This window comes from Cervus canadensis, chromosome 8 (assembly GCF_019320065.1).
Source record: "Cervus canadensis isolate Bull #8, Minnesota chromosome 8, ASM1932006v1, whole genome shotgun sequence".
NCBI classification, from domain to species: Eukaryota; Metazoa; Chordata; class Mammalia; order Artiodactyla; family Cervidae; genus Cervus; species Cervus canadensis.
In genome coordinates this window covers 79,960,157-79,984,947 of record NC_057393.1, presented here as the reverse complement: position 1 = coordinate 79,984,947, position 24,791 = coordinate 79,960,157, and the positions used below count along the sequence as shown (strand labels likewise).

At 37.3% G+C, this 24,791-nt stretch overlaps 1 pseudogene; it reads left to right on the top strand.

The window, feature by feature from the left end:
- Positions 1 to 100: 100 nt before the first annotated feature.
- LOC122446822 overlaps positions 101 to 24,791 on the top strand; it is a 77,379-nt pseudogene continuing 52,688 nt past the window's right edge.

Sequence of the window (24,791 nt, the reverse complement as noted above, 5' to 3'; positions counted from 1 at the left end):
GGCCGGGGCTGCGGAAGCGACCGGTTCCTACCGAGGCCAAGCAGGGACTCAGGCCGCGGCCTGTCAGAGCCAGGCAAGGAGGCGCCCACACTCCTGACAGTGTAAGGTGGCGGCGATGGCTCCTGGAGGTGGCAGCGGCGGCGTGAACCCTTTCCTCAGCGATTCGGACTAGGACGAGGACGAGGACGAGGACGAGGTCTCGGCGACCGACGAGCGGCCGGCAGGACTTCGGCTGGGTGCCGGGGGCGGCCTAGATCCGGGCTCTGCGGACTCGCTGTCGCCCCAGGACCCGGTGGCCTTGGGGAGCAGTGCCCGAGCGGGGCTCCCTGGGGAGGCGGCGGCGGCGGCCCTGGGGTCCCCGGGGAGACCCCGGCCCGCCTGTCAATTGATGTGATCGCGGCCTAGCTGCTGCGTGATCAGTACCTACTGACCGCCTTGGAGCTGCACACCGAGCTGTTAGAAAGCGGCCGCGAGCTCCCTCGGCTGCGCGACTACTTATCCAACCCTGGCAACTTCGAGGGGCAGAGCGGGACCCCGCCGGGGACGGGGGCGCCGGGGGTCCCCGGGGCGGCCGGCCTTGGAGGCGCAGGAGGTCGGGAGCCGAGTACGACGTCGGGTGGGGGACAGCTCAGTAAGTGAACGACGGTGCTGTCCCTCTGGCTGGGCTGTTGGGGTTGTGGGGGTTATTGTGGGGAGGGGGTGCTTGTGGGCCCGTGCTGAGTACTGGGAGCATTTCAGCTAGAGGGTTGGGGCGGGGTCGGGCGGTGATCTGTTGCGGTGGAGGTCAAAGGATCTGGCAGCGACTGTTCTCTCCCTGCCTGCCTCCAGCCCTTGGAGGGACTTGCAGCAGCTCCTGGTTCCATTATTGGTATCGATATCTATTAAATATCCAGAGTTTCTAGTTCACTGGCTACTACATGACTCCAGAAGACTCCCTTGCAACCTTGGTTTATCGCTTGAATCGTTTTTCCATTCTCTCCCATCTCCTGAATCGCCACTACCTGGAAACAGTGTTCCTTATGTTGTTCGCAGTAATTATTTGACTCCAAGTCAAGAGAGAAAAGAATAGGAAATGTTGCTCTCTGCCCGAAGCCAGATACACTTGTGAAGACCCGTTGTCTTTGGGTTGAGTTTACTCAAAAGTTGCATCTTCTGCTGCATAAAATTTGTTCAGTTTAAATAAACTCAGTTTCATTCACTTTTGGTTCCTTAATTTCAGTGGGTTTCCAGAATTATAGGAAGTCTAAGGAGCAGAGTAGGCAGGTTCTCCCTGCAGTGTTACCTCCTGGTCTCAAAACCTTGTAGGCTTTTTTCTCTTTGTAAGTTTAGGAATTAACTTTTCTGCCTCGTTATAATCATTGTTAACTGTATAGACTGGTCGTTTATCTCATTCATCATATATTTACTAGCATTTCTTATGTCTTTAAAACGTACTGCCAAGGATGCATATTGGAGTCTCAGTACCTATCCTTCTTAAGAGGCATCTTAGATTTTCCCCGTACTAACAGTATGAGGTTTTCAATGTGTTATGTGAGGCCAACTGAAATTTGCTCACACATGTTAAAATACATGATTTGAAATTGTAGCCGAACTGATGGTTTTTTGTCAGTACTTTTAAGTGGTGCCGGAGACTGAGATCGCCTAACTTCAGTTCAGTTCAGTCCCTAAGTCACTTGTCTGATTCTTTGTGACTCCATGAACCGCAGCCCGCCACGCCTCCCTGTCCATCACCAACTCCAGAAGCTTGCTCAAACTCATGTCCATTGAGTCGGTGATGCCATCCAACCATCTCATCCTCTGTCGTCCCCTTCTCCTCCCGCTTTCAATCTTTCCCAGCATCGGTGGCTTTTCCAATGAGTCAGTTCTTCGCATCAGGTGGCCAAAGTATTGGAGTTTCAGCTTCAACATCAGTCCTTCCAATGAATATTCAGGACTGATCTCCTTTAGGATGGACTGGTTGGATCTCCTTGCAGTCTAAGGGACTCTCAAGAATCTTCTCCAACACCACAGTTGCCTAACTTAGATGTAACTTAGTTAGATGTAGTTAAACTGCAAAGAGTGCCTTTTTCCATCAAGGTAGATCCATAGCAGCCTTCTCTGTTGAATATGGAATTTTCTCAGCAGGTTTTAACTTCCTTGCTCAGTATTGTAGGATTATCTTCCTTTTCCCAAAACTGGTTTTTCTGTTGCTGACCTTTAAGACTATAAAATGTAACAGAAGAGCAGTGTAACAAAATTGTTAGGCAGTTGGCATTTGTTTGTTTAAGATTTTTGAAGTGTCTAATAATGATTTTCACCTGATAAGCTCTTACTACTTCCTCAAGACCCAGCTCAACTGTCATCTTTGTAAATATTTCCCACACTACCAAGGCTTAGTTGTTTGATTCTTTCATTGTACTACTTTCAAACCTCAACCATAGCCTTTAACTCTTTTTATTTGATTTATTAGCAGCATCATTTCTCTCCATTAGATAGTCAGCTTTTTGAGGGACATCTTTTTATTACTCACAGTTTGTGTAGTCCCTGGCCTGTTGTTGAACATAACTGAATTGTATCTGCTATGTTTTTCTACTGTATAGATATAATGAAATAAGTTATTCCTTTATAACATTATTTTATTTAATTTAAAAGAATTTATTAATCTTTTCAGCCTACCTTATTATGGTGTGGTATCACTGTTTATAGTGAAAATTTCTCTTAAAAACTTTTTTGTACAGAAATAGTTATATTTATAATTTAGGCTCTAAATATAGCTGTGTTTTAAAGTAAAAGTTGACTTCTAAATGCCTTTGCATTATACATTTTTATAGTTTCTTGAAATAACTTCAGTCCTGTGATCATAAATCAGAATTTAGCTATAATCAAATATTCATGTGCAGTTGTGCTCTTCCATAGTTTGTTTGGACCTGTTTTGAGTATAACTCAAAAGTACATTATTACAAAATATAATGTATTTTCAAGTGAATACAAAATAGATGAGCAGTAGGGGAAAAAAAAATCACACTTATCCATAATCCAAACAGTAGTACTTGCCTTTTCCATTTTTTCTATGCATATATGTTTAAAAGCAAAAATTGGATTAAACTGTTTTTGTAGCTTTATATTATTTGATAGGCTGTAATTTTTACCATCAACTTTGAGGTAAAATTGCATACAATAAAATGTGCCCATTTAAAGTGTACAGTGTGGTGAATTTTGGAGAACAAATTAATACTACAAATAAAATATAGAACATTTTTATTGTCCCCAGAACGCCTTCATTTTCATTTACATTCAGTATCCCAAGACCATCACTGACCACAGTAGACAACAGTTTTCAACCTGGGCCTAGGCACTATTGGAATTTTGGGGCTGATAATTCTTTGTTCTGTTAGTGTCCTGTATATTCTAGAATGTTTAACAGGGTTGCTGGCCTCTGTGTCCACTACATAACAGAAGCAACCACCCAGCCCCCATTCCCCAAGTTGTGATAATCAAGAAATGTCACCAGCACCGTCTGAGGAAGGGGAGGGCAAAATTCCCCAAGTGAGAACCACTTCCTTAGATAAGTTTTACCTGTTTAAAAATGTCATATAAATGCAGTTTGGAGCATTTAGTCTTTTCTGTATGGCTTCATTTCCTCAGTAGAATGTTTTTGAAATTCATCCAAATAATGTTTTTATATGTAAGAGTAGTTCATTCCTTTTTTGGTTTTTCCATTCATCAGTTATTAGACATTTATTTTTTTCCCCATTTTTGGCCCATATGAATAAAGCTGCCATGAACATGCTTGTGTAAATTTTGCAGAGACATATGTTTTCATTTCTTTTGGATAATACCTAGGAATAGAATTGCTGGTTCATATAGTTAGTATACATTTAAATTTGTAAGAAGCTGCCAAACAGGCTTTCCAAAGTGGTTGTATCATTTAAAATTTCCATCACCAGTGTATGAGAGTTTCAATTTCTATACATCCCCCAAACCCTTGGTATTTTCAGGCTTTTTATTTAACTCATTCTAGTGAGAGTACAGTGGTATTTCATTGTGGTTTTCATTTTTATTTCTTGAGGACTAGTAATGCTGAGCTCCTTCTTTGAGCTTTTGGCATGGGGGGGGCGTGTGTGTGTGTCGACTGCCATTACATATCTTTTGTGCAAAGTCTGTTAATAGCTTTTTATTGAGTTGTGGTTCTTTTATATATTCTGAACCCAAGTCCTCTATCAAATATGTGTTTTCCAAGTTTTTTCTCCCAGCATGATTTGCCTTTTCATTTTTTAACAATGTGTCTTATGAGCAAAAGATTTTCATTTCATCAAGTCCTGTTAATTGTGTTTTTTCCTTAATGATTCATGGTCTTTGTTTCCTAAATAAATAGTTGTATATCCTAAAGTTGCAAAATTGTTCTTGTGTATTTTCTTCTGGAAGTTTTATAGTTTGTGTTTCTAAATTTAGGCCTATGATGGCATCATAAAAAAGAGAAATATTTCATAGGAGGAACTTATAGCACAAGTTTAGTATAATTTAAATCCAAATGCATTGTATGTCAAAATATCAAAATATTTAAATGTGTTAGTACAGTCAGAAAATAGATAAATGCCAAAATAAGTCTGTAAATCTGTGGTTAGTACCATGTTTTGAAGATTTTGACTAATATTTGGATCATACAAATTATATCTTAGAAACTCTGAGGATGAATCTTTCTTTAGGACCAGACTACTGCCAGTTATAAAGGTCCTCTGTATTCAGTTCTACCATGTTAATTGGTGCTAGTTGGGTTATGACTTTATAATACTCAATGAGTAGCTTTTGGTTTATTATAAACAGTATAAAGATTGATAGTGTAGATTATCTAAAACATTATTTTTATTTGTTTTTGTGTATTTTTGATTAATGTGTGTCTGATCTTAAAATTCATAAAACTTTAGAGTAATAAATGTATGGTCAACAGTAGTTTTCTTTGTTTAAAGATGTCTAAAAGGTTTCTCTGGTGGCTCAGATGTAAAGAATCCACCTGCAATGCAGAGACCTGGGTTCGATCCTGGGTTGGGAAGATCCCCTGGAGGAGGGCATGGCAACCCACTCCAGTATTTTTGCCTGGAGAATCCCCATGGACAGAGGAGCCTGGCAGGCTACAGTTCATGGGGTCACAGAGAGACAGGACTGAGCGACTCAGGACACACAAAAGCAGTTTAACTTTGTAAGATTTACTAAATTGTTTGCCCCAGAGTCTGTTGACGTAGGTAATAGTACAGTGGTAATTATAAAATACTTTAAGAAGTCTTCACACTATCTTCTTTTTCTTGACTAAAAGAGTAAGTCAAATTTATAAAACATATCAAAGAACTATAGCTTTTTAAGTTTGATGTTTTCAGTGGAAGAATTTAAAATGAGCTCTCGTGGAGTCTCAGTGTTTGATAAATTGTAGCATCCTTGTGATGTTCCTACTAGGTCCACTTGATAAACTAATTTGATCTTTTGCATGTAACATTACTTGCTTGAATATACACACACATTAATTACATATTTTCCCCTGTATTTTTTCCAGTTGAGCCAGTTTGGTTTCCAGTTAGATTGCAAGGTAAAAGTTGTGCCAATGCCTTTGGCACAACTTAATTACAAATAACAGTATTTTATCTAGAGGAATGCTGTTCTACTCTGAGCCTTCAAGGTCTAATCAAAATCAGACTAAAATTCCTTAGAATGAGTCAGCTCTGTAGAGACAGTAAGTGGTCAAATAACTTATGCCTTTCAATGATGAATTTATTTTATTCTGTATTTATCATGCTTCTAGATGTTCATACGGCAGCTTATCAGGAGGCATTTATGATTGACTTTAATAATTTAACTTATGAGCCTACAGACTTCTTGAGTCATCCTTCTTTTTTAAATACTCTTTCATTGTCCTACCTGTCTTTTCTCAGAACTCTGAAAGAGTACTTACCTCACTATGCTCTGTTCCCTCTTAGTGTCAGCTGTGCTGTGATTCCCATCTTCCAAAAGTTCCCATCTCTTCCACTTAAAAAAGTAGTCCCTCCCTGTTAGGTTGGGGTTGGGTTTAGTGCTTCCTCTGGCTTCTAACAAAATATCAAGAGAATATTTCTAAAATGTATTAAGTTCACTGCTTTTAGCTGAGTGAGACTTGCTACTGTTGTCTGGACCACATTCAGTTCAGTTCAGTCGCTCAGTCGTGTCTGACTCTTTGCGACCCCATGAACCGCAGCATGCCAGACCTCCCTGTCCATCACCAACTCCCGGAGCTTGCTCAAACTCATGTCCATTGAGTCGGTGATGCCATCCAACCATCTCATCCTCTGTCATCCCCTTCTCCTCCCGCCTTCAATCTTTCCCAACATCAGGGTCTTTTCAAATGAGTCAGTTCTTTGCATCAGGTGGCCAAAATATTGGAGTTTCAGCTTCAACATCAGTCCTTCCAAAGAACACCCAGGACTGATCTCCTTTAGGATGGGCTGGTTGGATGTCCTTGCAGTCCAAGGGACTCTCAAGAGTCTTCTCCAACACCACAGTTCAAAAGCATCCATTCTTCTGTGCTCAGCTTTCTTCACAGTCCAACTCTCATATCCACACATGACGACTGGAAAAACCATAGCCTTGACTAGATGGACCTTTGTTGGCAAAGTAATGTCTCTGCTTTTTAATGTGCTGTCTAGGTTGGTCATAACTTTCCTTCCAAGGAGTAAGCGTCTTTTAATTTCATGACTGTAATCACCATCTGCAGTGATTTTGCAGCCCAAAAAAGTACAGTCTGACACTGTTTCCACTGTTTCCCCATCTATTTCCCATGAAGTGATGGGGCCAGATGCCATGATCTTAGTTTTCTGAATGTTGAGCTTTAAGCCAACTTTTTCACTCTCCTCTTTCACTTTCATCAAGAGGCTCTTTAGTTCTTCTTTACTTTCTGCCATAAGGGTGGTATCATCTGCATATCTGAGGTTATTGGTATAGATTCTTAAACTTCTCTCTTATATGACTGTCATTTTGTACCCATGCCTTTCAGCAGCTTCAAACTTTTTAATTCTTGTGGAAATTTTGTCAGATATTTTCATTGCCTGGGACAGTGACTTGCATATAGTTGGTATTCAATATTTTACATTGATCAGTAAATTTATTAAATTATGTGATCAGCTAAGTATTATAGGAATCCAAAAGTTTAGTGCATATCCTTGAGCATATTATGTTCTTAATGGAGAGGCAAGACTAACACCTGAAAGTCTATAGAATAGTTTTCTGTGGTACAGGTAATAGTGTAAGCATTCAGATATAGAAAAATCATTGTTGATTGTGATAATTGTGGAGAAAGTAAAATTTTAATGTGATGCTCGAGTATGAGTGAAATTTTAATATTAACAGTAGCTTTCTTATTTGGCCATATTTAGACTCTTCATCCTGAGTGAGGAAGAGGAAAAGAAAGTGAGGGTAAAGAGAAGATAATATTTATTTTATATTTTGCCTTGTTTAAAACATCGTCTGGGAACATGCTTGCCATTATCTGACTCACAATTAATAAAGTGATTCCATTTGGGTAGTTATAAAAATGCAGTATGACACTTGAAGCCATTGTGGGTACATAGTTTAAAAGGAAACAAGATAGGGGTATTTAAGGGGTATTCAGCGAACAGGGCTTTTTGTGTTAAAAACTAAATTTACACTTTCTACTTTAGAGATGATCTTCAGGCTGTGTGCTTTTTTGTTTCTTTGCTTGTTTCTTGCTTGTTGGAAAAAAAAACCCATTCAGGATTGGCATAGTTTTCATTTTGTTTAGTCTATTTAGGTCAAAAACTAAGTTTTGTTACTTTTTTTTGTATGGTGGCTTTTAACTGTGCCTACTACCTTAACTCCCATTGGTTTTAGGATGATTAACTGAAAAAGAGCACTTACCTTGGTCTAAAAGTACAGTCTGCTTATATCTAAAGTGTAAATATCGATTGAGAAGGGCCTTAAATATTAATAGCCTATTTTTTTTCCTTCGGGTAGTTGTTTTTATTGGCTTCTATATAATATACTGTAACTATCTAAACACACACAACACACACATCTGTACTGTAAGAGTTGATGATAAAATGTGGTTTCTAACTTATTTATACTAAAAACATACTTGTTGATACTTAAATAAATTGTGTTCTGCTGTTTGGCCATATTTTGAACACGATGCCTCTTTTGTTGACTTTTGGGGGATTTGTATTAGTTCAGGATTGATCTGGAGAAGGCAGTGGCAGCCCACTCCAGTACTCTTGCCTGGGAAATCCCATGGACGGAGGAGCCTGGGAGGCTGCAGTCCATGGGTTGCCAAGAGTCAGACACGACTGAGCGACTTCACTTTCACTTTCATATGTGCTATAGGTTTAAAAAACATCAACTAGAGTCACACTGAATCCATTATTGTGATTCCCTTGAGGAAGGAAACACTGGGGACATGAACTTTAAGGTATTTCTTTTTAAATTTTGCAAAATGTTAGCAGTTGTTCATATCAGGTAGTGGCTATGTGGTGGTGTACTTTGCACCTTTCTTTTTTGAGTCAATTTAAGGTATTTTTGTCAAATTTTGCATGTAATAAATTCTAGCAAAACAAGAAACATTTGTAATGGGAATTACAGCTCCAGTGTTCTGCCATTAATTGACACCAAATCCTGTAACTGTGCCGTGTAAACCGAGTTGGGTGTTTCTGGTGACGTGAAATACCAATACCATCTTCCCTCTGGTATATGAACGCAAAGAATATATTCTGCGTCGTTAAGTTATTTCTGCATGTGTGTTTGGTACATGTTTTTGCCTTTTTTGTTGCCTTATATTGAATATCTGTCTTGTATCGTCTATTAATTAAATTTGCACAAGACAGCAGCAAAATATGTCATTCTTTGCTCACAAATTATTGGTGCCTATGTACCAGTTTCTCTGTTCTCAGTCTCCTATTGCTATTTTACCTTGAAGGTGAGTTTTATTTGGAAGGGAAATTTTGAGACTCAGGTGATAATTCTTACTATAATGTTGACAAGGATCTCTTTTAGGATACATTTGACATGTTTCAAGCAGACAGAACTATACCGATAGCTTCTTATTGCACTGTAATAAGAAGTATTACAGTGTATTGCACTGCACATTGCACTGTATGGGGAGTCTTGTAAATATTCTGTATATATGTGCAGAAGTAGAATCACCATTGGAGAAGTATGTAGCAGCGGCCTTAAAAGCTTCTAATTTTTTTATTCAAGAGTAGTTCCTGATTATAGGCATTCTTTACAATCTTTGTAAGGAATAAAGCATGTGTGTGTGTGTGTGTGTGTGTGTGTGTGTGTGTGTGTGTGTTGGAGGATAGGGGGCGTGGAGAATGGATGTATGAGTAAGGAGAAATGTCCGAAGAATATAAGATGAGATGATGAGAGTAACGAATGTATCACGAAAATCTCTTAGTCATATTTTATTATGTTCTTAATGTTTCTTATTTGCATTGTGGTAAGAAGTAAGAATAGTAGTAAGTAGTAAGAATACTTATTTTTGCCTCCTAAACCTTCTAATAAGATGTCTGTAACAAATAGGTAGCTTGTATTGATAGGTGGGTTTTGAGTCTACAGTCTCACTGAACTCTTCCTAACAGGTTGTTGTTTTTTTTTTTTTCTGTAAACAATGTTGTCTCCTGAGTGTAGTTTTGATCAAAATATGTATGATACCAAGGTTGGAAAGTAAAATGTATACTTATATACTCTTGGTAGGACACTCTTTTGAGAGCAATTTGGTGGTATCAAGCACATTTTAAAAATGCATATTCCTTAGTATCCAGTTCCATTCCATATTTTATTATAGACCAGCTCATTCACATCCAAATTATTGAACCTAGACTTTTTTCATATCTTCTACATTCGAGTAAAGGTATCAAAGATTGAAAACAACCTGAATGTCCAACAGTGGGGGATTGGTTAATTAAAACAATGATCTACATGTGCTGAAGTGGAATGATACAAGATATAAATTGAACAAGTTAGGATGCAGGCAATATTTGTGAATTGTTTCCACTGACATACAAAAAGGGAGAAACTGGTCTATGCCTAGCGTATTTCTAAAGGGATATGTACAGAAGAGTCTAAGCAATGATTGGTGACCCATAGGGTGATGGCTGGTTGAAGATGGGCTTACCTTTTATTTGTATGCCCTTTTGTATATTACTACGTATCATGTCTTAAGTTCTTAAGTGACGAGACTGGGATTCCAAACCAGATCATCAGCTTCCAAGTTTTCATTCTTTCCATTGCTCCACAACTACTGTTTTGTCAACTTTAAAGCACAGGTAAGCAAATGTTCTCGAACCATTTTAGTATGTGATCAGGCAAAGTATCTTAGTGACGCATTCAGAGTATATCTTATTGACTCAGAGTAGCCAGTCATTTTAATGCAGAGGGCAGGTCAGGTAGAATAATATTGATCATTTAACAAATAAAATGATAAGCTATAGCACCAACCAAGACAAAGGAGAATAATCTGCTGAATGAAATTCAGCTACGGAAATCCACTAAGGTTGGATTAGTATGTCCTCCTTTTTTTCAATCCCGCAGCTTTGCTGCATGGTTACATCTCAGTTTCTGGTCTAGTCATGGAAGATGACTAAGCCTCTAGGAGGGGACCGTGGTTGCCATCATGAGTGTAACCTTCCAGATTTCCTCAGCAGTCAGAAATGATGTTCATTTGTTTTTGAAACCAGCCGATCCTGACTAGGTGGCTAATATTGCTCATCCTATTTTCTGTGTTCTTTCTAACCGTCCATCCGCTCTGTGCTTGTGTGCTGCCTTAGTTCAGGCCTTCAGCTCACATCTGGACCCTCAGTTTTAGCCTTATCGTTGGTTCCTGTGCCTTTAATCAGTTCCTCCCTCCTTAATTGATTTTTAAAGCAGTTAGGTCATGTCACTCTAGCTAACACCGTTTAAAATCACTCTCATCCAAGACAATTTTTTTGAACTCTTTTTTTTATTAGCAGAATTATATATTGCAGAAAAAAGAATTTACAAATCTGTTTAGGAATTTAATTTTTCCCATTTTTGCACAGTATATGATAAAAATGACTGAAATATTTTATTATAAATATGCGTCATAAAGTTCTCCCTATAATTTTGTTTTTTCCTGTGTTTTCCATCCACATTGTCATAAATAGATGTTTCTTGTATTCACATTGTGTACTTAGTGTTTCTTGAACTTGTTTTATATATTCTTGTCTCAGTGCTCTTGTCCATATTATTTTTCCTTCTCTTCATATTCTTTTCCTCCATCATTCTTTTCTTCTTTCCAGATTCTGTTTATCTTCAAGGGAAGGTCCAGTTTATGTTCCTTCCTCAAAGTAGTTTCTAAATCCTCTGAACTTGTGGTTTTTTGTTGTTGTTTTTTTGTCTCTCTTTTACGGAAATTAATTATATGAAACTTGTGACTGTGATAGTGTTGCTTTTATTTTTGTATGTTGATGTTTTAGCTGACTAGATTTTTTTAAAGGTGTTTGTTGGGGTTCCTGTCTCATATCTTTGTCTTCTTTCACACCTGGCACAAGTGCCTAAAGTAGGCAGTTCATAAATATGTATTTAGCATGGATATAGAAAAAGAGACCATATTTTATTTATCTTTTTGTCACCAGTGCCTAATATTGTGCCTGACAAAAAAGCCTTTAAATAAATGTTGATGGTATGTTAAAGAAATGATCTTTAGATATTGGGATTCTTTAAATATGTAAGTTTGGAATATTCCTTGTGAAATTAGCTTTTCCCTCTGTAGCCTGAGGAAAGCTGAGTCCAGGTTGACCTTCCTGAGGTCATTCATGGTATCAAGCCCAACTTAGCTGGTATTTAGGAGATCTGAACCTGCATGCTTTTACACGTTGCTCAAGGAAACTAATGGTTTAGAGCTCAGGCTTTGGCATCCCAGGGCTTGAGTTCGTCTTTCTACTCTGCTCCTTCCCAGTTGCGTGAGTCTGGGATAGTGTCTTTATCCTTTACTGTAAAATACATAAGGTAACAGCTTCTATTTATCTGTGAAAAATATCTGGCACAGAATAAGTGGTCAGAAAGTGTTAAATATAATAATAGGTAATGCTGTTAATAATAACCCTCCTCTTTACCTGACAAAATGTTCATATGATCAAGTCATCCGGCTTCATAGAAATTTTAACTTTAGTGAATAATTTGTCAGTAAAGTTTCAGTGTTCGCCTGTTCCAAAGTGTAAGTCTTTTAATTTGATGTTTAATTCAGTGGAATCTTGTGACAAAGAAAAGACAGTGAACTAGAAACTGGGAGATTTCAATTATACCGCGAGCTTCTCACAAAGGTTAATTTGCTTAACCTTTAACGTAGTCTAATTGTATCATTATCATCTGTGTACATGACTAAATTCCAGTGGTTTGTAAGCTTACTTAAGGCTAGAGCCAAGTCTTACTTAATTTTTACCTTTCTCCTCCACACCATGGATTAGTAAATATGCACTGAATGAATACACAGCTCTGTTTTCTTATTAGTCAAAATGAGGGGTTGAGCTGTCTCTAAGATTCCCTCTAACTTCAAATATTTTGAATATAGGGGCCAGTGAAATGAGTCCCCATGTTAGAGAAGAACTGAAGATCAGGAAATCTAAATGTAAATTTTGCCATTGACAAATTTCTAAGATCCATTTTTTAATTTAAGTGGATAATATACTAAAGTGTTTATGCATGACCTCAAATTTAGATATAATTATTTTTAAGGTAAATTTGTTATCTATTTACTGAATTTATAAACTATATACTTCTTTCTTTGCTTTAACCCTAACCCATGACACAGGTGCAGTTGAGTAAATTATCTTTACTAAGCAAATTGAAATTTAAAGATAACTGCTTGACATTATTTTTCTTCAAATCCATTAATTGTAATTGGTTACTTTAATGACTTTTTAATTATAAAATGCCCATATTACAAAAAGCATTAATTGTAAAAAGTTTAAACAGTATAGAGAGAAGTATTCAGAAATGTTATGTCTATTCTTCAGAATCAGTTATATCTATAGCCTTTAAAAATTATTCTTTAATTCTTTATTTAATTCTTTATTAATTCTTTAATACAATTCTTTATTGTATTTTCCTGTTATTAACCTGGTACACAGTAGTTGTTCATTGAATGTTCACTGAATTAACCAATGCTCTTTACCAGTCAGGAGCTGATCGATTTTTCTGATACATTTTTCTTTTACAATGCTATTGATATGTAATTTCTATAAAAGATAGCTCTTCAAGAGTCTGAAACTAATTTTTTTAGCTATTGTAAAAGTACATTCTGTCATCAGTACTGAAAGGTTTAATGTATATAAATAAGAATACTCTCATACAATAATTTATGAAATCAGTCTGCATGCCTTAAAGTTATACTGTGTCTAATGATTTTAGTTTTCAGGCCTACTAAAACTTACATACAGATTTTACTGGTTTGCCAGCTATGACAAAAGTCCCTGATCATTCAGTTTCTGAGTTACAAAGTGAATTACTGAAAAGTTACACCATCTTGGAATTTGAAGAAATGCTTTGTGGTATACTTTATATTAGAAAGTGGTAATAGCTTCTTTCTTAAGAAAAGAGGCTAGTTTTTCCAAACTCTTGCTCTTTTATATCAGAGTATTTGGAAAGGTATGTGCTTGCCCTGGAGAAGAATTCTGGCTGAATCCAAAGAAGCTTATTTATCTAGAAGCTATAATCTTACCTCAGTTCAGTTCAGTCGCTCAGTCATGTCCAACTCTTTGCAACCCCATGGATTGCAGCACGCCAGGCTTCCCTGTCCATCACCAACTCCTGGAGCTTGCTCAAACTAAAGTCCATCAAGTCGCTGATGCCATCCAACTATCTCATCCCCCGTTGTCCGCTTCTCCTCCCTCCTTCAATCTTTCCTGGCATCAGGGTCTTTTCCAATGAGTCAGCTCTTCACATCAGGTGGCCAAAGTATTGGAGCTTCAGCTTTAGCATCAGTCCTTCCAATGAACACCCAGGACTGATCTTTAGGATGGACTGGTTGGATCTCCTTGCAGTCCAAGGGACTCTCAAGAGTCTTCCTCAACACCACAGTTCAAAAGCATCAATTCTTCGGTGCTCAGCTTTCTTATAGTCCTATTCTCACATCCATAAATGACTACTGGAAACACTGAAAAATCTTACCTATTAGTCTTAAATTTCAAAGTATATTTTATATACAAACTGTTACAGGTTAGCTCCATCAAAGTTGAAATTACTTTCTTCCATAAATAATTATTTTCCGACATGGCATATATTTTAATACATCGGGAAATTGGTTTTACTTTTATGACATTATTGTTATTATAGTTTAAAAGATACTAAAGCTTTTTTTCCTTGGAGAATATAAAATTGTTGACTCAGAATTAAAAAAAAAAAAAAAAAAAGTCAGGTGCCGGGGTCCAGCCCCAGCAGGATCCAGGGGAACCCCTCAGGATGAATGGTGTCGGCGAATGAGAGAGAGAGAGAGAGAGAGCAGACCAGACCAGGATATGCGGCAGAGTCTGGCAGTTGCTTTATTTTTCACCGTAGCCTTTATACCCTAAGTTGGGACATTTCTAAGGGGCAGATAAGCATACAGACTTAGTTTAACATTACATCAGCTTGTCCTTCACGAAACCAGGTGTTCTCTGTATATTTTTGTTTATGAGTCTTTTCCCATAGATTTTTTGTACATTATCTTCTGGCCTTGAGCTTAGCAGAAAACAGAAAAGTGGCAGTCTCATGATACAGCAGGTTGCAACATAATAGAAATACAATCCTGTTAACATAAAAGTCAGTCTTTTTGCAGAAGTTCTCAGCTAAATTTATCTAAAAAGTTTAGCACACAAAGACTCTGCGGCTCTGGTGAGGGAGCCCCTGTTTAGCACTCCTGGTTAAAATTAACAATTATCTTATTGTTTTCACTCTAGGGCTAAACTCTTATTTTTCTAGATCTCCAACTATATTAACAATAGTTTCCACTGCACAACCTCAGCACATTAACATCAATCAAACGTTGATCTAATAAGCACTTTTAAAACAATATTTTTTGTATTCTCTAATAGGGCTTCCTCACCCCCCAGAGGGCTCTGTGCCTATTAGGGCCCTTTTTATGGTTAATCTCTATGTATAATATCTTTTGGCTTTCAGGCCTGTTGACAATTTATGGCTTGCCACCTGGTGTCACTTTAAGCAACTTCAGTAGCCGACCCTGTCTTTTTTGTGGTTAATCTATTTTCCTTCTATTAGGTGTCATCTCCATGGGAACTAGATAGGATTACATTTTTACAGAACAGAAATGCAAAGGATTGCAAAAACAGCAGATATGGCACAAAACAGGACCTTAGTCTAAAAGTTAATTACCTGCAAGAAGTCACCAGCTAATCTCTAAAAAAAATAAAAGTGTTTTTTATTAGACACATTTGTGGCTATTTTATTTGTGGAGCTTTTCTCACCCTGCGGAGGGACCTATGCTTAATGGTGTCTTTTGTTAGCTTACTGTGCTTAGGATGTTTAGAACAATCATGAGCATTTTTTGCAATGGGAGCACACATTTATCAAACAAGCCAGAATGCCAGCAAAAGGGTTTGAATTGAAGCATTTCCTTCATCCCTGGCCCCTTCACAGGGTAGCAGCGTCCAGGAGATTTATTAATTAGGGTTTTAAGTTGGTCCTCATTCAGTGAAAGAGGAGCAGGAGAGCTCTTGGCAGGCAACAAAAGAATCTGCAACAGGGCAAACAAGAACAACAGCAGAAAAAGAGGGGAGGATACAGGGTGGGGTAGAGGCTGAGGCCAACCTGGAGGGCCCCTTATCCTAGACGGCCTTGCTTGTCAGGTTTTTTCCTTGTGACCTCGTCATGGATGGGGTCCCAGACGGCCTTGTCTGCCTGGTATTTTCTTCATGACCTCGTCACGGGCGGGACCTCCCATAATGGCTCCCGGCAGTTAGGATATATTTTTCAATGGTTATAATAATACCAAGACAGAAATTAAGCTGCGTTTGCTTTCCCCAAAGACTCTTTCCTATTACAAACTCCTGGAGAAATAGTATAATGGAGGAATAATGTATGATGATCAAATAGCCTCTTACTTAGTAGGCCTGTATGTCTGATTGAAAATACCAGAAAGAGAAAGTAATACTTAGAAAACTAACATTAGATACTTAACATGTAGAAAAATATATATCTGAAATCAACAACCAGCATCATACTTCACTATTCATGAAACTCAGGAATAAACAGGTCTGCTACACCACCGCCAGAATATTGGTTGATAAAGATTTATCCTACTGGGTGTACATGTTTTAATACACAGGTTGGAGACATGAGACTAGCTAGTGAGGAGCTAAAACACGCTTGTGAGTGTGAGCAGAGGGACAGGTACTCAAGAGGAGTTTCTGATTACGGCAGTAATGGCAAAATAACTTACCAGGAAAATCTGGATGTTAGTTACGTGGTCAAAGAAAAATGAATAGAAAATTTGCACACATACACCCAAAAAAGGTAGATGGCCATTACAACTTTAAAAGAATGTTCAAGTTCATCAGGAATCAGAGAGATGCATTATTAAATAAGACAATTTTATAGTATATGTTAAATTGGTGAGATTAAAAATAATAATACCAAGCATTAACAACTGCTGTTGTATACTGTGGATGGAACTCAGATTGCTGTGCTTACTTAATTTAGAAAGCAGTCTAAGCAATATGTATCCATCGCCCTATCGATATGGCAAAATCTCACTACATGGTCTTCATTTTTAAAAAGCACGTTACAGAGATGCAAGTATCCATTCTGTTTTTGCAGAAATGTGTGTGTTCTTACACACGGGGAAAAGGGTTCAGAAAAGAGTAGCTAGACATTCTGGGGGGCGATTAATAATCTCTGATCATGTTTCCAATCTTAGTAAGATTGGAATGGTTTTCTACTTTTCCATGTACCTCTATTTTTGTCATTATTTATAGTATGTGTATTTATATAATTGGAGGAAAGAGCTCTTATTTGCAGTAAGGTACAAATCATTGGAGAAAAGTCATTATTTAAAAAAAAAACAGGAAATTTTAGGTAGCATACATATAGTGATCTGAGAACACCATTTTATAATATATATTAGTTATTTACCAGGCAGATGTATTCATAGGTCAGTGGTCTATTCCAGTCAAGCATTTTGTACTTTTACTTGTTTAAAAGATGTATAAGTAAAAAGCCTTAAGAAGTTTATCCGTTATATTTTGAAATGTATTTTTGTGACACGTTGCTTAACTTTGGTTCCATTTCAAACAGTAGAAGTAAAGCAAAATTATTTATTTTGTCATGTAAGACAATAAGAAATCATAGCTATTTCCCAGTATTACAACTTCAGTTATTAAATTCTAGGAGTCAGTGGATCCTGGATTTAACTTAAATGTGTTTTTTCCTTCGGTCCTCTGTACATCCAGGTTTTTTTCCAACATTTATTTTTTGAAAATTTCAAAACTTAAGATGGGAAAGAATCTTTACAGCTGATATATACCACCTTGATTATGTGATGTACTTTTTACTGTGATTGCCTTATCTCCGATTTATACAACTCTCTGATCCTCTACCCATCTGAAAGTTCATCTTATTTTTTTGTGCATATCAAATTAAGTTGCGGATATCTGTGTTGGTGGTGGTTTAGTTGCTGTTTGTTTGTGCTAAGTCACTTCAGTCGTGTCTGACTCTGTGTGACTCTGTGGGCTGTAGTAGGGTTAGGCTCCTCTGTCCATGGGATTCTCCAGGCAAGGATACTTGGAGTGGGTTGCCATTTCCTCCTCCAGGGGGTATTCCTGACCCAGGATTCGAACCTGCATATCTTATATCTCCTGCATTGGCAGGCAGATTTTTTACCACTAGCGCCACCTGGGAAGCCCTTAGTTGCTGAGTCGTATCCAGCTCTCACAACCACATGGGCTGTCACCTGTGGCTCCTCTATCCATAGGATTCTCCAGGCAAGAATACTGGAGTGGATTGCCATTTCCTTCTTCAGTGGATCTTCCCGACCTAGGAATCGAACCCAGGTTTCCTGCACTGCAGGCAGATTCTTTACCAACTGAGCTACCAGAGAAGCTTTTCAATACCGGTATACTTCCCTCTAAATATTTCAGCATGCATATCACTGACTTGGGCTCAATGTTTAGAATTCACCTTTTTTTCTTTTGAGGCAAATTTAAAGACAGTGAAATATACGTCTCAAGTGTACTACTTGATGAATTTTAACAAATGAACACACTTGTGATGACCCAGTCTCCCGTCAGTCAGTGTCACCCCAGAAAGCTCCCTCATACCTCTCCCCAGTCAGTCAGCCCCCACTCCTTTCAACCCCTGACTCCAAGAACCACTATGATTTTTTCTACCATAAATTACTACTGTCTATTCTAAAACTTCATGTAAATGAAATTACACAGTGTGTATTCTGTATAAAGATTCTTTCATTCATCATAAAGTGTTGAAATTCTGTCATGTGGCGTATATCAGTAGTTTTTTTTATTGCTGAGTAATATTCCTAATTTCAACCCATTTTAATATGAATTTTTGAGATTTCTATAGTAAATATTATTATTTGATATTTCTTGGTTTATGCTTAAATCAATTACGCCCTAATGAACGGTATACTTGATTTCCTGTTATTTGTTTATACTATCTTACAACATAAGTTAATAGTAAGTTGTTATTTATCAGATATAATTGAAGTGCAGAGAAATTAAATGCTTCTCTGAATACAAACACTGTGTTCTCAGAAGAGTACTATGTATAGAATTTCACTTAGTTCACCTTAATAGGAATTTAAACATAAGAGGTACATTGATAATAGCATAACTCTATTTGAAAAGTCAACTCTTTCAATTATTGGCATATACTAATTGTTTTAAAAGGAGGTGGGGGAGCCATATGTGGATTTCAAATCTATATTTCTGTAATCTGCATTTATTTGCCCAGATAGTGCTTTCTAAACAGATAATCTATTCCTTAGAGCAATATATAAACAGTAAGTACTCTGTAAGTAGCATGCTTTAATAAAGAGTTGACCTATTGTCCCTTATTTGCATTAGCATATGATACATCGCCCTTAATAAGTGTCAGCTTTGATTTCTTCCTTCAAGTGAGAATTTTTACAGTGTGTTTTTCTGTTTAGAGACACTTAAAAATCTGCCTAAAGCTAAGAACACTCCATACCACCCCCATGCGCTTAAAACACAGACCTCCTAAAGGCCCTGCATTCATCTTTTGCATCTCATATTACAAATTCAGTAAATGGAGTCTTCAGGAATCACCTTGTTTTCTCTCTTTTACTTAAACCCACATTCATTTCACTACCAGGACATGTTAGTTTTACACCAAAAAATAACCCAAATCTGACCACTTCTCACATTTCTAGTACCTCTATTCTAGGCCAGATCTGATCATCTCTCACCTACACGCCTCTGTGCTGTGTGCTGTGCTAAGTCAGTTCAGTTGTGTCCAACTCTTTGCGACCCTATGGACTGTAGCCCACAGGTTCCTCTGTCCATGGGATTCTCCAGGCAAGAATACTGGAATGGGTTGCCATGCCCTCCTCAGGGGATATTCCTGACCCAGGGATCAAACCCAAGTCTCTTAATGTCTCTTGCATTGGCAGTCAGGTTTGTTTTTTGTTTTTGTTTTTTGTTTTTTTTTTTACCACTAATGCCACCTGGGAAGCCCTTACATGACTCTGATAGCCTCTCTTTTTTAACTTTTATTTTTTAATGGAGTATAGTTGATTTACATAATAGCTTCTGAGCTGGTCTCTCTGCAAACCACTTTCCTTACAGCAGCCAGTTTCTAAAAATGCATGTGTTTCTGTTGTTTTTCCAGTGGACTTCGAATAAAATCCAAATTGTTTGCAGTTCTATTGTCCTTAGCTAGGCTGGTTGCATTATACTCTCTGTGTGTCTTGTTCAGGAGTTAGAGATCTCAGCAGGGAAACTCGAGTTACTTCAAAGTAGTTTAATTAGTATGAGCATTTTTACCTTATAGTTTTAATAGAATTCCTATACCTTAGAATCATAGTTTATTAACTGGAAAAAAAATCATAGGTAATTGATTTCCAGTCCCTTATTTTGGCAGTTAAATAACAAGCTGTTTAATCTTTTTTTTTTCTTTCCTGTTTTTGATTTATTACAGATTGAGCCGGGAGCATCAGTACCCTTGATTCTTTAGACTTTGCAAGATATTCCAGGTGATGATAACAGGGAAACAGATGAGAGAGTGGCAGGTAAGATTCTAAAGACAGATTTGGATGTTTTTGACATTCCAGAAATAATGAAATGACTTGAAAAATTCTCTTCCTTCTACAGTTAGTATGTGAATAGAATTAGACAGTTATCATACAAAGTTACATTACTAATTTATTGGCTTCAGGGAGCATTCCTGAATGTTCAGCAACACCCAGCTGCTCTTCCCGGTGACGCCCTGAGTTTTTGATTATGTGTACCTACAACTGCTGAGTTCTGCTTACAGTTAACAGTTTACAGCCATATAATTATAAAACTGGTGTAAAGCAGGTGTAAGTCAGCCATGGTTTAGTGCAAAGTTATTTGGACCTTGCTTTCCTCATTCCTTTTATCCCCCGGACCAGGGCTAAATAATATTTATGTGGTATATACCTATGCAACTCTGCTGATGGTTAAAAATTGGTTTAACCAACTAATAAAAATAAATGAAAAAGAATTGGTTTAAATACTTCCATGCTGATTGGTGATTAAAACTTTGTCTTCATTCCTTGGATTCTCCCTGGCCACCACTGCATCCCTCTAGAAACTTCATTTGACTTTCCTGTGATCCTGAAAATAGAGGTTGTTAATGCTCGGTCCACTCAGGGCTTCCTGGACTTTGCCCATTCCAAAAAGAAGACCAGCATCCTTTTTAGTTGCTTGGTTCCTCATTCCAGTCTCCTTCCCTCTCCACCCTCCCACCAGTTTTGCCTTTTTGGCATCACCATAGGATCTGTAGGGACTTCAGAAGACCAATTTGTACCCTCTGTATTCTGCCCACATCAGATGAGGCCAGCTGATTCTTCTGGGGGTCCACCCTGAATTTGCCAGTGTAGAAGCCCTGGCTCCTCAGATGTCCAGTGACTGGTGCCTTTCTGGTGCTTCAGGCTGTGGCTGTCAGTTGTTGAAGTCGTTCCTGAACGTCTTCATAGGAACTGTAGTTTTCACGGGATGTTGACTCTGAGACAGATGGGAAGCCACCCTCAGCTGCGTACTTTAACCCACCGGAATGGCGGGCACACCTGGCGTAGGAAAGATGCCACATGGGACAGGTGGGGCCCGTGAGGGCCCTGTGGGGTCAGGGAGCATCCACACTGTGGCTTCCCCTCTTCATCAACCCTGTTGATTCTTTTTTTCCCTTTATTGGAAGAGGATTGTTAAAACCTGCCATATATTTGCTTGTCGTAGTCATCATGAATAAAGATGAGTGCTGTTGAGCGCTAATTTTTATATAGCACTCGCTCCTTTCTGAACATTTTGTAAATGTATGTTAACTCATTAGGTTATAGAATTATCCTCATTCCACTCCCCAAGAAACCGAGGCACTCAGAGAGTCTTAAGACTTAAGTGGCAGAGCTAAGACTCAAATGTAGAATAGCCCAGCAACAGAGCCCACGACTCTGTACCATATGCCACCTCTTAGGGTGAAGGATTAAGTTTGACCTAAGTAAAATGACATTCCAATTTGTGCTTTTCATTTATTGCTTGAGAAAAGAGCTATTGAATGTTTAAAAGCCTCAAACAGTATTACATGATTTAGGGGAAAAAATGATGTAATCATTTTTAGTTTAGCAGAGGCTCAGAGAGGAGTGAGCCGTGAGAACAGCAGCAGAATCAGCTGAAGCGGGAAGTCACTGGAAGACTTCAGTGCAGCTGCCTCCTCCATGGTCATGGTTTAGTCGTGAGCATTGTTAATCGACAGCTGTGTCAAAGGAGCAAATCACATCAGTGATATCTGAAAATTAGCAAATCAAGCGGGAATTGTTTCAGTAGTTTTAGGACTCATCCTCCTAATTATATCATTTGTTAAGTGGCATTATATTTAATTATATCATAAATGTCAGATGTGATATGTTTTATGTTATTTATTGTTAAATACATGGTATTTTAGTTTCTTTGAAACTAACCAAATATATTTAGTTTTGTATACTGTATTATTGTTCAAATGGTTATGTATTTGAAAATAACTTCAACCCATAAATAGACCACGTAATTATTTTCATTCCTCTAATTTTTATTTGAAAACCTAAAGTCAAATTTAAGGGGTTCGTCATCATTCTTGTTATTAGGTATGTTAGTATTTTTAATTAGGGGAAACATGGATGTAAAAGCAAGATGTTATAACTAAGCAAAATGCTATAACCAAACATAACTAAGAATGAAAATTTTAAATAGTTGGTAGGTTTTTGTTTTTCCTTTTTTTTAACAATATAAATTTATTTATTTTAATTGGAGGCTAATTACTTTACAATGTTGTATTGGTTTTGCCGTACATTGACATGAATTCACCATGGGTGTACATGTGTTCCCCATCCTGAACCCCACCTCACTTCCCTCCCCATCCCATCCCTCTGGGTCATCCCAGTGCACCAGCCCCGGGCACCCTGTGTCTGCATCGAACCTGGACTGGCGATTAGTTTTGACCTTATATTTTTAATCTAAATATTATACTCTTTCTCTTAAGTTTGGGGAAATAAAGTAATTTTTGCTTACTATATAATGCTAATATATAAATACCTGTGGTCTTGAGAAAGACAAATACTATGTGATATCACTTATATGTGGAATCTAAAAATAATAGCAGTGAATACATATATAAAACAGAAATAGACTTACAGACATAGGAAACAAACTTGTGGTTCCCCAAAGTGGAGAGAGAGGGGAGGATGGGACAGGTTACTACTAAACATGGGTTTACTTCATAGCAAAAGTTTATATCTAATATCTTGTAATAACCTATAATGAAATATAGGCTACAAAAGAGTGGGATGACACCTGAAACTAACACAATATTATGAATCAGTGGTACTTCAGTATAAATGAATGAATGGATGCAGTCTTTCATCTTCACTGGGAAAAGGAAGAAAATACATGTTATTACAAGATAATAGCCTTTAGACTCTTAGGGCTCTTGTACCATAGCCTGTTGTTGAACCATATGTGTGATGTGTGGCTGAAAATTTAAATTAATCACAATTCTTATTTCCAAAGAGATTTACTTTGGAAAGTAAATCTCTTTACTAACGATTGGTAGTAACTTAGAAGCTAATTGAAAGACCAGTAATTCAGAAGACATAATTATCATGTCATCTGTCATTGGATCACATGTAAACCTTACTGAGAAAGAACAAAAATTTCTGTTTGATATTCCTGTACCAGTCTTGGGCAGAAGGAGTTTATAGATAACACAGGTTTTGAGTCCATTGCCCCATGATGCAAATGTAGGGTCTGCTCCAACCATTAGTAAACTGTTTATCTGACATATATATCTATGTGTGTGTGTGTGTGTTTATATATATATATACATATATATATATATATAATTTTTTAATATATATGTGTGTGATATATATATATGTATGTGATGATTTTCATCATCATTTTCCTAAATTTAAAAATCTGGTTATTTTTTCGAGTCTGTGCAGATGTTCTTTAAATGAGGAAAAGATTTCTAAGTGAATATATGTTTATAGAGCTCCATTATTTTGAGTTTTGTGCTAAAAGAACTAGGACTAAAAAGTATTTTAAGATAGTAGTGATACACACTTGCATATATCCCAAGTCATGAGTGCCTGATCTTTAACTAAGCACTCAAGTACCCCTGATATAATACCAGTATTATCCAACCTTGATTGAGAAATAACTGTTTCAGCTAATCTATAATGGCTGATACTGGCTTAGTCATTAATTTTTTTGTAAGATTATAATATGCAGTATTACAATATACCTATATCTTTGCAGTTATTACTTTAGTTCCACTAAAACTGCATTCAACAGTGTTGGGCTAGTAGAGGGTTGGGGTAGTGGAGTGAGCAGGCTGGTAGCTGGTTCCTACAGTGTTTTTTAAAAGCATTCACTTCAAACATTCTTATGAAGAATTATAACATTTGAAAACTACTTGGAGGTTGCTTGGTATAATGTATCACTTTACAAAGTAATAAGTTTTGAGTTTTAATCCAATATCTTTTAATAAAGAAGCGACAAATTCATATGTGTGTAAATATATCTGTTCAGACCTTTCATGTAAAACTTTTTCACATAACTGCAATTATTTGATCATACTGTGCCTTTATAGAGATGTGCTGTAGCTTCAAAGATATTTCTTTGTCTTTTAAAGTCTGTATTATATATTAAGATACATGCAGCAGAGTGAATTCATTTTGATAAGCACTAGCTTTAAAAGCAGTGGTAACTTTTAATGACATTTGGCAATGTATGTGTAGATGTGCATAAAAATATAAATTCTTGCCGTCTGACATAGGTTTTCCTGGCTTTCTGTGCCTTGATCATTCATTGTTTTGCTCTTGGTCACCTAAACTTTCACCAATTGAATTGAGGTTTTTTTTAATCTTCCCCCACAGTTTGTGTTTTAACCTTTTTTTTTTCCATATTCTATCATTTTGGTGCAGGGCATTTCTGATCTGCAATTGTTCTGTAATATGTCTTAGTAAATTGTAAGTGATACTGAAAGTATGATATGTATACTTACTTTGCTTATGGTATAGTGAAGTGCTTTTAAATCAAAACCTAGAGTTTTGAAATAGAAGAAAAATAAATCTATTC